Raw genomic sequence first — 17,214 nt, forward strand, 5'->3', positions numbered from 1 at the left:
TTCTTCTTCTGTGGACAGAATTTGGGCTGAAGCATTAAGTCTTTGCATCTCTTGTAAAGACAGTTGAGATAGACCTTTGGATCATAAGCAGAGGAGATCAATGATACGCTGTTTCTAATTTCTTATAAGGAATGTCCTTATAAGTAGTATATACCCTTATAGGTAATTTCTGTATAAATATAACATGCATGTTACTTTTAATGGAGTCTTGAAGTAATGTCCTGAATTAAAATATTTTTTCCTTGATTTTGTTGTGGTTGTCACCACCAGAAGTATTATGAGCCTGGAGGCCTGATTTCCTTCAATGGGATTGTGATAATTCAGCTTGAAGGAGATGCATTTTATTCCCCTGATCCAAAGAACTTGGTGCTAGAAAACCATTCACTGGTAGAATCTGAACGTACACACAAGTTGGAGGTCTTTGGAAATCACTTGAATAAGTTCAAACGTACTCCTTTACTCTAGGTGCTCCAAACAACACTTTTACTCTAGGTGCCCCAAGGTGAATGAGCAACTGTTCTCTATTAATCACAGATTGATAGACAGATGTGCTGTGTTGGAAAAAGGCACAGGAATGTGAGAGAAGACGCTGGGCTTTGGAATCTCAAGAGGTTTTGCATTTTCTTTCACCTAAGATTGCCCCCAATACCATTTTTCTTTTTCTACTTCAGAACTTACTGTTTTCAGACAGCAACCTTAAGCAACACCTTATAAACCTTCTCAGTCTAAAATACTGCTGTTCCTTTGGAAAATGGTAGTTTCCAGAGCTAAGAAACAAGACAGTGAAGAAGAGGTGACTATCAAGCAGTCAGATGAAAGGCTGGAATACATGCAGGAGACAAAAGTCAACTCATAAATTAAATCAAATTCGTCCTCTGCTCTTCCATCTGTCTTAACAAATATAATGAATCATGTCCGTGTTTTTTTTTTTTTTTTTTTTTTTTGCAATAACATGAGCTGGCACCTCCCACTTCTTATTTTCTGCTCTGCAGGTTGAACATGCTAGTTCAATAATTATGACCATGCCTATTCTTGTTGAAGGACATTGAGACTTTAACAGCAGTGCAATTTCCTAGCAGGTCAGAGAAAAAAACTTCCTGAGGGATAAGAAGATGTCAAGTTTGTGCTACTAATTTTTCTCACATCTTAAAGTACAGACTTGTTTCATTTCCAATGTGACTCTGTTAGATCCAGAGGACTCCATTTTCCAGTGGAAATCAGGACATATGTTGTTTCATTGCACAGATTCAAGCTGAGTTAAAGAGAGGTGCTGAAGTCTACTTCAAGAACATGTTTGGAGTCTAGCTTTACGAACAGGTGGCAACTTTGGTTTTATTCCTTAGTCTGCTATTGGCCTGATTGTGACCTTGGACAAATGACTTGCTGTTGTGTTTCTTGCTTTCATCTGCTGTTCTTAAAGCACTTGAAGAGACAAATATTTTACATGAGAGACAGTGGGATTGGCTTTGATAAGAATGTTGTGGTTATATCTTACAGCAGAGAGATAGGCCATTTGAAAACCAGATCTTTCACTATTATGATGAAGTAGCTTTTATAACCAGATTTCTTTTTGGTTTATTGTACTGATATAGATACCCAACACAACTTGATTACATTAATGGCCTTTAAAGAATTGTAAAGAAGGAAGATTCCTCTTGTGTTGTACAGCTCATTGTGCTTGCAGATGTAGGCTTTTTACCTCCTAGCTTTTTCTAGTGCTTTCGTAGCAATTTACTGGTTTCTGCAGTGTCACTAAACGTGGATGATTGCAGGGGCAGTGTGCTTCCATTAGGTATATAGAGGACGAAAGAGTCCTAAAATGTAATGTAGAGCATGTAAAATATTGATGGCATTCCACTGAAATCCCTGAACAAAATTTTGATTTGACACTACCTTTAAGACACCTTGTCTTGCAACAAACATTCTTAGGCTGAAAAGCCATCTGCTGAAGCATCTTGTCCCTGGTGATGGAATAAAAGAATAGAATGAGCTGCTAAAAAATGTGGCTGATCTCTGTAGTGCACGGCACAGGAGATGCATGATTTCACTCATTTAGTGTCCTGAGAGCAGAGGAATAATATTTTACTTGTGAATCCTTGGGAATTTTGCATTTATTCCTGACTGCATATCTAGACAGCTTTTCTCTCTCTTTTATGAGGGATTTGGAGGAAGCAGAACTTTCCTTGTGCTTTTTGCTTTAGACAGTCTTGAAATCTGCTGTGTGCTGCTTTACAAAATACAGTGACCCAAATGCAAGTGCCAGGTCACTTTTTTAGGCAGATTTGCAAATAATGTTATTAATGATCTATCTCTTACCAGTGATACTGGAGCATAAGCTGGGAGAAGCCTGTTTAACCCAGCCCTCCCACTCAAACAGATAGGTTTGCTGTAGAGCTAGTCTCCAAAATTCTCAAGGCTGGCTGCTTTCCATCGAGACAGGTTGCAGAATCCACACGGGATGATGGATGAGTCCGCTATGATGACCTCAGGATATTAACTGATATCCTCTTTTCCAGGTACTTTCTTCTGCATCATACTTTAAACTAGCATGGTAACAAAAATCAAGGCTCGGAGAGACAGCTGTGCCAGGCATTACCAAGAGAAATCATCAGCTTCTATTTTCCAAAGTCTGGCATAACACTGTTTTCATATAGGAACTAGTTAGGATTAAAAGATGGTTATAGCTTGAGATCTTCTAAGAGAAAGTAAGATAGGTATAAGGGGTTAATTTATGGTGTAGTAGAGGGCTTCACACGATAATAGGGAGTGCATATGATTTATTAGATGAAGGATTTAGCCTTGAGAGTCTTCATTGAACTGGTTACAGCCTTTTAATGTGATGCCTAGTGCCTTATGACAACCTATTCAATGCAATGAAAATAAAATAAGGTGACAGGAAGGAGGTTGTATTTGTAAGGGCATGCATGCAGGCCATGTAAGGCCATTTGAATTTAGCAGTCATTTGCCTTGGATAGCTAAGATCAAGAATAGCTTCCAGGGAACTAGCAAGGAGGAGCAAGAAAGATATGTTAGTATCTGGTGTTTTTCAGCAGGGCTAAATTGTTCAATAGATTTCTAACAGTGTTGCTTAAAAATTGTTACCGAGTTCTCACCAGCATATTCACACTTAATGGACTTTCAGGTGTTGCACACCTTTGCAAGTAAAGTTACTCTAATGAAGACCAGGAGGGATTTCTCTCTGCCATGGTAGTGGCTAATTTCTAGCTTACATTTCTAAACTCTTTGTTATATCGGTGTGTATTGAGTCAATGGAATTGCTATGTGTTTAAGAGGAATAAGTCTGGAAAGAGTAACTTTTGAAATTTCAGTGCAGTATGTGTGAGGACACCAGTGGCTGCATTAAAACCGTAAGGCCTCCAATGGGATTAGATAGAAAGTGTCAGGGATTAGTTTTTTTTTTTCTTTTGATTGTCCTGTAGATTTTAAGTCCTGTGTTTATGAGAATCTTAGGTCTCATAATCTGTTGCAGCTATATCGTATGCCATTGGAGGCACTTCTACACTGCTGTATTAAAATTCAGTAAAGAAGTATTACTGTTTGTCAGGAAGACCCAATACGATATTTACATAATAATTACTCACTTTCTAAAAGTATCTTGCATCAGAGAATCAGAGTGTTTATTAATGAAACCTTGTTTTACATTAAAGCATTACTGTGCTTCTGTTTAGACAGTAGAAGAAAAATGGGCAAAGGAGCATGAGCATAATCTAATGATGCGGTAGTGATGAGGGCATGAAGGGATGTTAAGGATGGGAACTGCAGCTTCCAGTTTACGCTGTGAGACTTGCACAACTGGGCTCATTACCTTGGGCTACGTTTATTGTCAGAGGAGACAGATGAGCATTTTTAAGTTTGATGCATCTGAATGTATTTTACATGTCTAGGGTGAGATGAATTGTGTCCTAGAAATGCCTTTCTCTTCATTAATGATAATGGAAGCTCAGGCAAGAACCAAATGTGTCAAAATCTACAACAGAAATGCCTACATTTGAACAGATGATTCCCTTCCCAAAGGTTCTAACTGTAATTCCTCTGTATCTTACTACTACCCTACACTTTATCCCAGAAGAAATGAATTCGTAGGGTTTATGTACTTTGCTATGACAATAACTCCCACTGCTTACCTGAAAGCTTTAGCTTTTGCCATGTTCTCAGTCATGGCAGTGGCAGCTGCGCTTGCTCCTGCTGTACTACTGTATTTATGTCTGCTTGAGCCACCAGTGTTCTGCATTAGGGGAGCATTGATTAGCCTGAATGTATTGCTGGACCAGTGTGCTCCCAAGGGCCAGAAGGTCTCCCCAGTTTTTGTGCTCTGAGGAGTGGTGTGTAGCGGCACTTTGAGGACTGGACTGGGCTGGAAACCACAAATCCAAGAGATTTCTGTGTCCTGGGGAGTGCAGTGGTGAAGTATCAGTGTTGGCTAGGTCAGGTGGCTTAGGTGATCAGGCTGTGCTCAGTATGAAATTGTCTCCCTGGCTGGAATTGTGTTGTCTCTGCAAATTGTACAGTCAAAATGTGTTCAGTTCTAAGCCCTTCTTAGCTAAGCCTCTTCTGACTCTCTGAAATTAACAGCATGTTGTCCAGACACCGTTCGCTTCCAGAGAGATAAGACCTGATTGTTTATAGTTCATGCCAAGGACTGGTATGCAGAGAGGCTCTTGCTTATACTTATTTAGTATAAAAGCCAAGGTCAGCTAACTTTGTTATTTGCCCTGTTGGAGGGTTGGAAGCGGAAAAGCATAGAGGGGTCCCACCTGCGGGGAGAAGCGGACAGGGCACATGACCCAAAACTGACCAACAGGGTATTCCAGCCCATCTGCATCAAGCTCAGTATAAAAGCTGAGGGATCAAAGGGGTCAGCCTCTTTCTTCAGTGGCCGGCATCCAAGGAAGACTCTGTCTGTTCATCTGCCTTTGACCCAATCCGTGTGTTCCTGACTACAGATTTGGAATCCAGTTCCTGTCTGTTGGTGAGTCCAGTCTGTGCCTTAAGTTTCCCTGTGCCTGACGGTGACATCATCCAGGGAGCTTGGTACAGTTTTGTATATGTTGTATCTATTTCATTATTTCTTTTTTTTATTTTATTATTAATATTTCATTAAAGTAGTTTAGTTCTTTCTAAACTCACGAATCTCTTTATCTCTTTTCTTTCGATTTTAAGAGCGAAAGGTGGGGGAGAGCATCAGTCATCTGTCATTGGCCAATCCGGCCTAAACCATGACATGTGTGTGATTGTTTATTATGCCATATAATCTGACATTTAATCCAGAAAGGTGGAGTTGCTGAGTTATTACTTGTAATTATTAGATTTCTAAGGCAGGGCCATTAGTTGCTCTTAATACAGGTTTGTGCTTAGCAATGCAATAAATTAAGCTGATAGATACTACATTATTGTGTTGTTCATATTGCCCTGTCGCTTGTAAATTGTGGGGTTTAATTATGTCCTGATCAATGTGTTTATATTGCTGCAGTAAGACTATCAGGCATTAGTATTAAATTCAGCACAATCTATACTGGTTTTATCATCAAAACTAAGCTTCTCCTTAGGTAGGTCAGTCTTGTTTCGTTAGTTAAACTAAAGGAAGGAACGTACAATGGTCCAGTATATTTTATCTGATGTGAAAGCTATTTTCAAACATGTCCAGGACTCTTAAATTCCAAGATTTATTTTCAAAAGCACTTGATGGGAATCACACAAAAAAAATCAGATGCACTAAAGTATATTTTTGCCATGATTTTTCGTGTTGAAAAGCCAAATCTTTGTTGGCTCTTCAGACTACTCTTTTATGACTTACGTTAGGTAAAAAGGAGACAGACTTGCCATTAGTGGGCTGTTTTAGTACAATATTATAGAAAGGAGCAATTGCAAGTGCATTTTCCAAAATGTTAAGTCCTTATAAGGCGTTGGGTCTTAAAGCTTCATAGTTAGAAAGTCCTTAACTTTGCATTTCATCTCATGGTTGACAGGTGTAACATTTCCAGAGGTGGTTTCTTCCTTTAGCAAAAACAATTAAAAGGACTTATTACTACTTATCTTCCACAGGGTCATCATCATAGTTTTCCTCTGGAACTAAGGTACTGCACTAGTAGCAGATACTTGTTTCAGATCTTTAAATATGAGCGAATGTGTATGGGTACAATAGCAGAGAAGGACTAATACTCAGTCTGCAAAAAATGACATGGAAACTGGATTAGAAATTTGAAATTAAGTGAGAACATGTTTACCCACAAAAAGATTGCTGCTTTACTTTAAGTAGGTGTAAATTTGATCATGGAGCAAATTTAAATCTTTACAGGATAGTTTTGCGCTATTCTGTGCTCTTTTTTACCTTTGTCTTGGGGAAGAAAAGCATGCCTTAGTTCTTATTCTCTGTTTAGAGCCGATAAAGCTTAAACAAGAATTTTTCTTTATACTGAAAGTTTATTCCTGAAGATCTTTCTGTGTGCAACTCAAAGCAGACAGTAGGATAACAGTAGGGGTTGTTTTAGTTTTCAGGGATATTGAGGCCTGAAACAAGAAGTTGATTCCTTTTATTCCCCATAGATGTCCCCTTTCCTCAGTCCATTTCATTATACCTTCGCACAAAACAAAAAAGTGCAGCTGAACTAATTCACTTGTTTGGGTTGCTGCCTGCGCTCTTGCAATCTGTTCCAGCAAAGTCTCATCTTTTAATGCTCATGTGAACAGTAGTACAGCAGTGCACCATCTGCATCCTAGACTAATTGTATTCATCTCATAATGTCCTAGAAACCAAAACATCATGAAGTCTTAAGCAGACAAGAAGCATAATGCTTGACATAATGTTTTGTGCGTTTTTTTTCAGTGAAGCTGTTTTGTATCATCTGCCTGATACTGGAATAAACCATGCATTTAATCTAACAGTCCTAATGACAAAGGGATGTGACAGATCAGAAGCGAGCATATAAGGTTACCCCTTACCCTTTGGCAACCGTATGCCGAAATCTCTTTTGTGCAAGGCAAGTTCAGGTATGGAGTATGCAGTTTCACAGTCTGGATACAGTATCTCTGCCACACAGATGAAATATGAGTCAGTATATCCAAAGACCTCTGTCAACAAGCAAAAGTTTTATGTGTCCAGCCTGCCATAGATGACAACTGTTCTCTGGAGTTTTGCAGGGTATTATGTTGTTTGGCTTAAAGGGTGTTGGATAAGTACCTCTGTATTAGAAATTAAGTGTTATGTTCTGCCTCTGAGAGAGAGACACTGGTGTGTCTCTTTAAAAAATGGAGGTTATATCAAATGTACAAGCTTTGAAGGAAATCTGTCTCTGTAGGCTAGAACATCTACATATTACATCTATGTAATAGATGTAGTCTGTCTCACTGAATTACATTGGACTTTGAATAGTATGGTTTGCATGGAGCCTACACAATGTCAGAAGCATCCTTAGATTTTCTCAAGATTTATCAATGTGTTTATTATAAAGTAAATCTCAGGCCTTTAGAGATGTCTGGATAGACTGCTGAAAGTTATCTGTTATTTTGTATTGCAAGATATCGTCACGACCATTTTATTGCTATGATCTTAATTTAACTCCTTCTGTTCAGTCCGGTGATATATGAATGGATGCTTGCATTGCAAGTTAGCTGTTTATTTTTTTATGTTCAGAACATTTCAGTTTTGCCTGTTGAGTAGTGGAAAATGTAGTGCCAGTGTTCATATTTCTTTTAATATTAAGAAGTTGGAGCTGAAAGAAACAGAAGAGTGATGATGCTTAGCATAATTTTGGTAATCTTGATTTCCTGGCAGTAGCAGATTATTCCATTGTAATTATAACTGCTGTAGTTGGTATTTGAAGTTTTCTCCTATATTTATCATGTTCCTTTATAGTGATCACGTTATCTAAATCTATATATTACTTACACCACACTTTTCATGCCAGCTTAAGCAGGTGTATTAAAGAATGAATCACAGAGTAGTCGATTTTATCTTGAATTCCCAGGGATGCCACATCAGTATGGCTCTGACCTAAATGGAGCTAATCTCATTTTATTTTATACAACTTGTAGTATGTTTTCCTGTTCTTAAAACAGGAAGTGCGCAAGAAGAATACTTCTCTAATTGCATGTACTCCCACACACATTCAATAATTTAATAATTGAACCTGTCTGCACATGATGATATAAAAAGCAGTAAACACAGGTGGTTTACACTATCTTTGTATATTTGCCTGATTGTTTTCCATATTTGACCCTGGGGTTAGAAACTCAATAGAGACAAAATGGGATGTAGCTAGCAACCTTTGCTTTGCTGTGTGCTGTCAGGCTCCTAAATTGCTGTCTAGTTGGCACTTAAACCAAAGCCTATTGCAATTCCTGGATGTGGCTGTGAGAAATACTAAGTAGAAGAAGGGGAGAAAGAAAAAAAGCCAAAGGAAAATGAAGAGGATATTTTGGAACAAAGAGAGGACTAGAAGGGATAAAAATTTCTTATAGAGAAAAAACAATAGAGGAAAGCATTTCTGAATCTTTGTCTGATCTTATAGCATTGCTGGGATGTGTGTTTTCAGCATGTGAAGCAGTATGGGACAAGCTGTCTATTAAATACCATCCCGTTTGCTGTAATTATGGCATCTGCAGATACACGTGCAGTGATTTGTACCTTGGTACTCGTTGGGTATTATTGGTCGTTCCTACAGAAATATCTATAGCCTAAGTTTCAAGTCTTGCTGGAGCCAGAGTAGTGGTCTGCAAGACAGTAACTCCCTCAAAAAACTGGTTGCTTCGAAACTCAGTTGTGTGGCTTGCCATCCTGGGTTCTCATGCATTTTTCTAAAGAAAACTTGGACTTCTGTCCCTGTTGTATTAGGACAGGGATTCAGTCTTGTCAGTTAGTCACCTGGGTGACATGCTTTTCGGAGAGCGTATGTATTATTTCAGAGTACTCTCGGGATCTGTGGTGATTGCTGCCTCAAAATTTATGATGGCATCTGCCTCTCTAATAGCAGATATTGTGTGTGATATGGCTGGGTTTACTCAAATAATTTGTGACTGGATCAAAACCATAATGTATGGAATGCATGGGTAGAAAAAGATGTGATTGAAATGGGATAAAGAATAACAAGGTAGCAGGGCAATTTCCTAACCATTTAATTATGTAGCAACCAGAATGATGAAAGCATCCTAAAGGGGAGTAGGTCTAAGGCTGTTTTGGCTTAATACCTATTTAGGGATAAATTGCAAGTGCTAAAATTTGCGTGAACTTTACCAGCATTCTCAGTGTTGTTAAAGATTCTGTAAAATTCTAATGGATAAATTAAAGTACTAAAATAAATATAACAAAGTAATGTAGTAGAAGTGCTAAATGTATAGTGAAAAAAATACCTCAACACTATTATCTTCTGGGTGTTGCAGGATGTGTGTTTCTGGTAGGAAGCAGGAGAAGGAAAGAGATACAGAACCTGGGCATGGAGACATTCAACAACATAACAGATACTCTTGTTTTTATTATGATGTGAGACAGGGTATGGTATGTAGGCCATGGTCTGAGTGAATGGGTGAAAAGCGTGTTGCTGATCCAAGTTCTTCGCACTTGGAAGACTCTACAAAAGTGAGGGGAGGGCTGGGGTAGGGTAGAAACCTCAGGTGCTAATCACTTTCTACTACCAAGCAATAAGTGATGTTTTGGGAGGATATTCTTTGGTGTTGTTTTTCTTCAGTTAAATACAATTAACTTGTACAAATTACGAATTATGTAAGGTTCTCCAAATTATCTGAAAAAAATGTATCTTGCAGCCTTCCTGGGAATACTTTTAAGTCAGTTTTCCAGCAGCAGAATATTAATGGATAATGAAGTCAGAATTCAGATTCTCAAATTAGGAGTGAGCTGTTCAAAGAATAAGATAGAGGACTCAGTTTGCGTGCAAGTAGTGCAGATAGTGCAAGGCTGTTTATCCCAATGACTTCTGCACACATTTTGGTGGCTTTCCTGCTTCTGATCTCACAAAGCCTGTTTTGTCTCTTCAGTGACCTTCTGGGTTGTTGATTGGTTTTTTTGCTATAATTACTCTGAATGAACCTCTGCTTGTGATGTCTTAAGGGTTATGCGAGTGTGAGTCTTATGAAATCTTATTTTGAGGGAATAAGAATCTTACTGGTGTATGGGTTAAGAAATAATACTGGAGGTGCTGTGAATTCCTCCACTGCTGTAACCACTGTAACCACCTATTGGTTTGGATGTGTTTTTGGTAAGACAGCCTCTCCTGCAACATATCTTCCCCAGCATCTCTTAGTGAAAAGTACCAGGTCTTAGGTGCCTTTTAGCAGTTCCCTCTAAAGCTCTTCTGTCCAGCTTTGCTTTAGATGTGAGGCTATTGGATGAGGTACGGTCAAAAAGTGACCTTGAAGTTTCAAAGGTTCATTAAGAAACATCACCACAGGAACTCCTTACTGACATTTTAGTTATACCAGCAAATAAAAGTTTGTAATGGTGTTGGTCAGGGACTGAGATAGAGGGAGACCTTCCTTTTGAGTCACAGCATGTGCTACACATAATTATACAAGTACAAACAGGAAGCTATCAGGTTTTCTTTTTTTCTTGGCCAGAAATTGTTGGGGAGTTACTGAAATTATGATGTGGAGACATGCTGCATAAACTAGTCCTGTAGGAGGAAGCTTAGCCACCATGACAACTCCTACCTCCAAACTGTGCCAGCTTCACAGTAAAATTTTGATTAAAATCAGCAATTGGCTTTTAGTTAGGGCTAAACTGCGCAGTGCCAGGCTGTGGGGAACCACTCTAGTTCAAAGCAGAGTCCTTCAAATGACACCTTCCAGAGATTGTCAGCTGTGCTTTCCCTGTTTGCTGGAGCTATGGCTGCACAGACCACAAGGGGTACTCAATTATTTTGCTTCAGAGTAAACTGCTTGCTGTAATGGTTAGGAAAGAACCCGTCTTAACCCTCTCTGCTGGTCACTTTTGCATGTTGTATAAACAGTGATTTTTTTGTTCCCTTCATTCTGTACTGTTGGGTATTTACTGGCCACAGCTGTGGGCAACTTGGTTTGAAAAGCCAGTTCCTTAGCTTGCAGTGAAGGAAGTATTCATCTCTTTATACCTGTTGAGAGCTTGGTTTTACAGCTCTGTCACAGTGAATTTTTTGTGTGTGTGGTTAAGAGGAGAGTGCTGCATAATGCAAAATGGTTTAGGGGAACACAAAAACCTGATCTCGGAGCTAGTGCTAGATGAGAGTTGCTCTGCCCACAAACCATAAAGAGTTATCAAATACTGTACTTCTGCGTATAAAGTGCTTACCACAGGCACTAATGAAAAAAAAACACCCAAACTTTCCTTCTAGATCAGTTTGTGAGTAGAAGTTTTGTTTGCTGTGTTAAATGCCCCTGGTTCCTTACCGCATATTGCTAGTGCGTTGCTCCCCTAGTGGTGGTGCGTGATGCTCTCTGCAGAGCTATCCAGTCAGTATGGTCCTGGCTACTCACTGGCTGCTAAACTGCATTAAAGGACAGCACATTTTTTTCTGTCCTATGCTCTCCCCAGGTGAGCAATCCTTGTTACAGCAACAGTTGTATCATGAGTTGGAGAGAAGGCTGGCTGTCCTCAGGGGATGTAGTTACTATCCTCAGTGTTCTTTCCAATATTAAGTTTTTGATATATCATGTCTCTGACTTCATTTAATTGGTTTTGTTATATTTCAGGTGTCACAGATGGCAAAGAAAACACTGGTTTTTTTCCCCCAAGTGAGTGCTGCAAGAGCACTGATTTAGAGCTCTGGATTGTGGATGATTACCTCACCCTAGGTATTGTTTCTAGCCTGGTGTATGGGGCAGAGCGGCGGGGGCGGCAGTGCATGTATTTAGCATATTCTCTGTATTTCCCCCTGTGCATAATAGTAGGTCATTTTGATCAAATGATAAGGTTGAACATGATAAAGTTGCAGGGTGGTGATCAGAAGAGTTCTCTGGAGAAAAATCTCTTCAGCCATCAAGTCAGTTTAGTCCTGCAAGTTAAGACCAACATATAAATCAACATAGTGGATAATTTATTTCTCTGAATTTTGAAAGCACAGTTCACACAACAGGACACTTCTGACCCCACCACCAACTGCATAGGCTGTGCCTTGTGTCTGCGTGCTGCTGAAGCACAGTACGACTTGCCAAGTCGTGGGCTACCAGTACACCACACCCTTGACCTACAAAACCATCATTACTCTCACATCTGTGAAATGTTTTGTATTCTTCAAAAGACACATGTACAAATACTTTGACTTTGTCTCCTTTGTTTGAGTTTGAAAACGTCCGTAATTAGCTGTAGTTGCTGCCACTCTCCCTACCTGCCATATTGAGCTGGTAGCTTTTCTGATAACCATGCAGAGCTGTGGCTTAAAGTCAATGGATTGGGTCCTACCACTGCTGGAGCTCCATTTCAGGACAAGGTTTTAGATTTATGGTATAAATAATTGAAAGATATTTGCAATTAAATTATTGCACTTTTTTTCACACTCCTCCATTTGTAAAGAACCATGCATTTTGTCCTGTCTTGATCAGCTCTGCTTTATAAAGACAAATAATTCCTCTCTCCCCTATATTAATACTGAAACTACCTTCACTGCCCTCTTACTGGAGTGTTTAGTACCTGCAGCAATCCCACTCATTTTTGAGTTATTGGCAGTCAATTTGAGGGACTGCATAGGTCAGGGTTGACCTCAATAACTGACTCCTACATGATTTTAGGCAAATTTTCTCTCTCAGCAGCATGGAGTTACGGGTAATTTTTTGTAACTGAAAATCACCATGTCCATGATGAGAATTACCAGTGTTTGTTAAAAAGGGTGCAGCACACCGATTGAAGATGCCATAGCCTCTTTGCAGACCTTTGCTTTGGAAAACACCTCTGAATTCCTGAGCTTCTTAGGACAGCTGCTGAGGCATTGTGTCACCAACCTGCATCTCCCCTGTGCACCCTCCTCACGTTAACTTGAGCTTTGGTGGGAGAAGGCAGACTAAGGCTAAACAGTCTGATTGAAAGTCAGCTAGCCTTCTTACCTCTGGTTTTCAGTGTCTGTGCTTTCAGGAAATACTGTTTTCTCCATGGACTGTTAGTTATTTATCTCTGCCAGCGTAGCGTATGTAACATGGCTCTGCCTTTGTATCTGTTTCTTTGCATGCTTTCCCTGGACAAGAAAATGAGTGGTTTTAATTGAAATGTCACTGAGATGGAATGTATGATTTAGACTTTTTTCTTTAAAGCAGAACACATACATGGTTTTCTAAAGCTAAGATTTAGACCAAAAATAAAACTGAGTTTGGCCACTGCATGCAGAGTAGGGCCCTTGGAAGTTCTAGGGGATAAACTGCTGCCTTGTAGAAGATAAGTCATTGTATTGCCATGTATTGCCCTCTGGTTGATCTTTACACAACAAAGAAGAGTTAGGCCCTGACATGAGGTCTGAGACCACATTTTTATGTGTGCATGTTTTGCTGTTCTCTGTCACTCACATAGCCTGACTGGCATTTTTTCAAGAGACTTCAGTGGACTTAGTTTAAGCTTTTGTATGGGAATTGTGCGGATGTTCTGAAAGTGTAGGAGTGAGCAAGAAATCATATTTTAACTGTCTCCCTGTCTGCTCAATTGTACCAGTGCTTTCAAAAGCCAGACTGTAGATTTAGGAGTGATTTAAGCTGAACAGAACAAAGAGATTTGTGAAGTTGAATGGTAGTTTAATAAGGAGTTCCTATTGTCTTGTCAAAGGAGAGTGTTCAGAGTGTAAAAATAAAATTTTAGCTCTGTTGTGGTCAGTATCAGAGCTCCCACTGACTGTAGCATAGTCAAAATTTCATCCGCAGAAACAGGCTGGAGTCAGAAATTAAACATGCTGGAGGAGACAAGCATGTATTATCACAGAGAATGACCATGTAATTTAGTTTGTATCTCCTCCTCTTCTTCAAGGCTGTTACAATTTTCTTACTCTTTTCACCTATCCTCAGTATATTTTTTTTTACAGGAATGAAGGATAACAGTTCACTGTTGCAGCAAATGCTGCAATAAGCATGCTACAAAAGTGTAACAACCATACACTGTTGTGGTGAGGACTCCACAGAGACTGAAAGATTTTGGCAGAATCAGGGTTAGTGAGCTGGTTTTATTGCTACTCCTACCACAATAAGTAAGCTGAACCATCCAATCCACCAGTATAGTAACTGTTCACAAGACTGTTGATTGTAACAGCAGCTGGTGAAACAAGGCACATACACTCATAAAGGCTTTGTTTTATTAGTGGTGGAAGGATGTAGCAGGTCACAAGCGCTTGATAAATGAAGGCAGAGGGTGTTTGTGTACTTACAGAGAATGTGGTTTAGTGACTCTGCTTGCACATGTGCTAGCCACAGCTCAGACCAGTAAAAGCCTGTGGACCAAGGAGAGAACCGGAAGAACCAGGGTGTGTAGCAAAAAAACAGCATTCAAAGAGACTGTCAGAACTGCATGCTTCGCTGTGGTCTGCCACTCTGTGAGACATCAGCCTTGATAGCTGCCTGAGCTAAAGGGAGTTCCCCACCTGCTTTAAAGGTTTGGGAAGTCTGAAATGATCATGGCAAACACTGTGATTCACTAAAGTGGCTGTGGCTGAAAAAGCATTCCCACGGGTTTCCATCTGTCTCATCCTTTGCCTTCCAAACAGACCTTTTCTTATGCTGTCCTCTTCCCTGTGCTATGTGGCTAAGCAAGAGATGAAAGAAATTGATTAGGATGAAAAATCGGTGGTTTGTTTAATTATTGCTGTTGATGTCTAAGTCTCATACAGCTCCCTGCAAGGGGATATATAAACACCTGGGCCAGGTATCACAGGGGAGATGGCAAGAAGGCAGGAACATGAAAGGGGAGGAGGTGAGGCAGGATTAACTTTTCAGAAGAAAATTGTAGCCATACATACCCCTGCATGACTATCAGTCTGTAGAGGGTCAAGACCTTAAATTCCTGTATGAGAGAGGAACAGAGGCTGAACTTCAGTGTAATCTAAACCATACATTTTTTCAAGTTTCTTCACTGTAGTTCTGAGAGATACTTATTTCAGTTCCTTAAAATGTATGCCACAGTAAGGCCATGTTCCTGACTGGATTGCCATGGGTGCTGCTACAATACAAACTTGCAGTGAAGAAGTGAGTGCCAGGGTATGCTCAGTTTCTCCATAGTGATCAGTGTACATTTCCAGAATTTCAGATGAGGTGCAATTACATTTAACACTTGTAAAAGGCACTAGAATAATAGTGGCTGCAGAGGCAAGTCCTCTGTTAAAACACAAACATTTGTCCACATGGTGAAAAGCATGCTTCATTTGAGTTAATAAATAGCACTTATCACCTGAGATTTGAGCAGTCATACCTGGTTCTGCTGCTGTCAAACAGCTGATGTGCTTCATTGTAGAAATGACTGCTGTTCAAACCACCTTCTAATTGTTTTGTTTTTCTAATTGTTCTAATTTTCCTAAGGGAAGAGGGACTTCTCCTTTTTGTAGTGTGTATCAAAAGGAAATTTGTTGAAAGTGGAATTAAATGGTTGTAAATAAAGCATTGGGATACTAAAATGCAGTAGCTCTACCTAACATCACCTCTGAAATATCCTCATGGCAAATATGATGATAATATCATTAATGGCATTTGTCTAAAAAGGCCTGCAAAGGTCATGTTTTAGCTCCTGACACCCACCCAAGCCCTAGCTACTTATTCACAGCAGAGGGACTGACCCTGTTCTTTAGTCATTTATTATTTTTCAATTTTATCACTATGAAAATCTCTGTATTTTGGCAGAATGATATAGCATCATTTTATTGCATTTGTTAAATGTTGCCATAATATTAGCATAGCAGAAGCTGATCTAGTATAGTTATTGTTTGTCAAATGTTATGTAACTATGTTCATTTTTAAAGCACATGGTTTTATAGACAGTTATCCATTGTATTTTGCTTTCCCTTTCCAATCTTTTACTTTAGAAATGAGGTGGAGTGGTTACTAGTCTAAACAAGAAAAGAATCAAAGGTCATTTATATTTACTCCATTGAGCCTTGGCACTGTGATTATGAAAATAATATTTATGCTGCTTTCTGTGATCTTTTACAATTGTAGCTTTTATGTGTCTCCTGAAATCACTTGCTCCTTTTTTTTTTTTCCATCCATAGACAAAACAAAGGCTTGTTACTGCATGTCCAATGAGTGGATGTTGCTATATGTGAGATGTGTTTGTGACTATGGGAAGGCTTCTTTCCAGTCTGTGCTTTCCACCTTGAGGCTGAAGTGTTGTTACTGTGGTTATCGCATAGGGATTAGTGTAAGGTAATCCTAGTAGCTTTAGAGGAAAGGGAAGAACTTGGAGAAGCCCCAGGAATCCCTTCTTGGGAGGAGGACTTTAAGACAAATTCTGATTTTTTTTCTGCTAAAGTTTCTGGGACTTCTGCCACAATAAACAAAAGCAAATTCTTGTCCTGAAGCATCAGTAAGCTTCCTTTCACTGGATGGTACCATTTACTATCGTTATTTTGTGTATTAATTGACATGCTCTAGCTTTCATGTAAATAACACAGAAACCATGGACAAAGGCTGCACCAGGACATTGTTGTCCTTAATAGTGATGGTTCTACCTGAAAAGTGACACTGTAGAAGCCATGGAGAAGCTATCTAAGCCAGCACCTGCGAAACTGAGATGTTGTTTGCACGTATCTGTGTATACTTCTTTTAAGTCTTACAGTACTAATCAGACGTCCTTATTTCTGGGATTTTGGCTTTATTAAACTTGCAAGATTGTTGAGGATAGGATGGAACGTAGAAAAAGATATACTGACCCTCAGAACCTGGTTCCTCTGTTTGCATATGCTGCTTTTGAGAGACATATTCTCAGTAACATAAATTTGATTTGATCCTCTTGCTTTCCTTTTCAATTCTGGCACAACCAGAAGGCAAATCTTAATCTTCTTGTGTACATTATACAATGTCTTCTCAGATCATGAAGACTTCACTATGAATACAAATAATTGCATGACATTTTTTCCCTTGTGATTTCAGGTAAAACTTAGCTGCGCTGCACAAATTTAAGTATGTAAATAAGATTGGATCATAACATAACAAAAATGTTATTGTTCCTACTCACTTGGCTGATATTTACTTTGTTAAATAGGAAAAGTATTTTCAGATTTCAGGACAGGCCTTTCCTTCCTTACTTTGTAC

At 39.3% G+C, this 17,214-nt stretch overlaps 1 protein-coding gene across 4 annotated transcripts in view; it reads left to right on the forward strand.

Annotated features, from left to right (window-relative positions):
* The window catches only part of MOB3B (MOB kinase activator 3B), a 96,804-nt gene that overhangs the window by 17,649 nt on the left and 61,941 nt on the right, over window positions 1-17,214 (forward strand). For 2 of the 4 annotated variants that reach the window (XM_074570469.1, XM_074570471.1), the window contains one exon: window positions 11,698-11,799. The exons of the other annotated variants lie outside the window; for them this stretch is intronic. The gene's annotated coding sequence lies outside the window, so the exon portion shown is untranslated. The remainder of the gene's footprint in view (window positions 1-11,697; window positions 11,800-17,214) is intronic. 4 annotated transcript variants of the gene reach the window in all.

The sequence above is a fragment of the Larus michahellis genome, chromosome Z, assembly GCF_964199755.1.
Source record: "Larus michahellis chromosome Z, bLarMic1.1, whole genome shotgun sequence".
NCBI lineage: Eukaryota > Metazoa > Chordata > Aves > Charadriiformes > Laridae > Larus > Larus michahellis.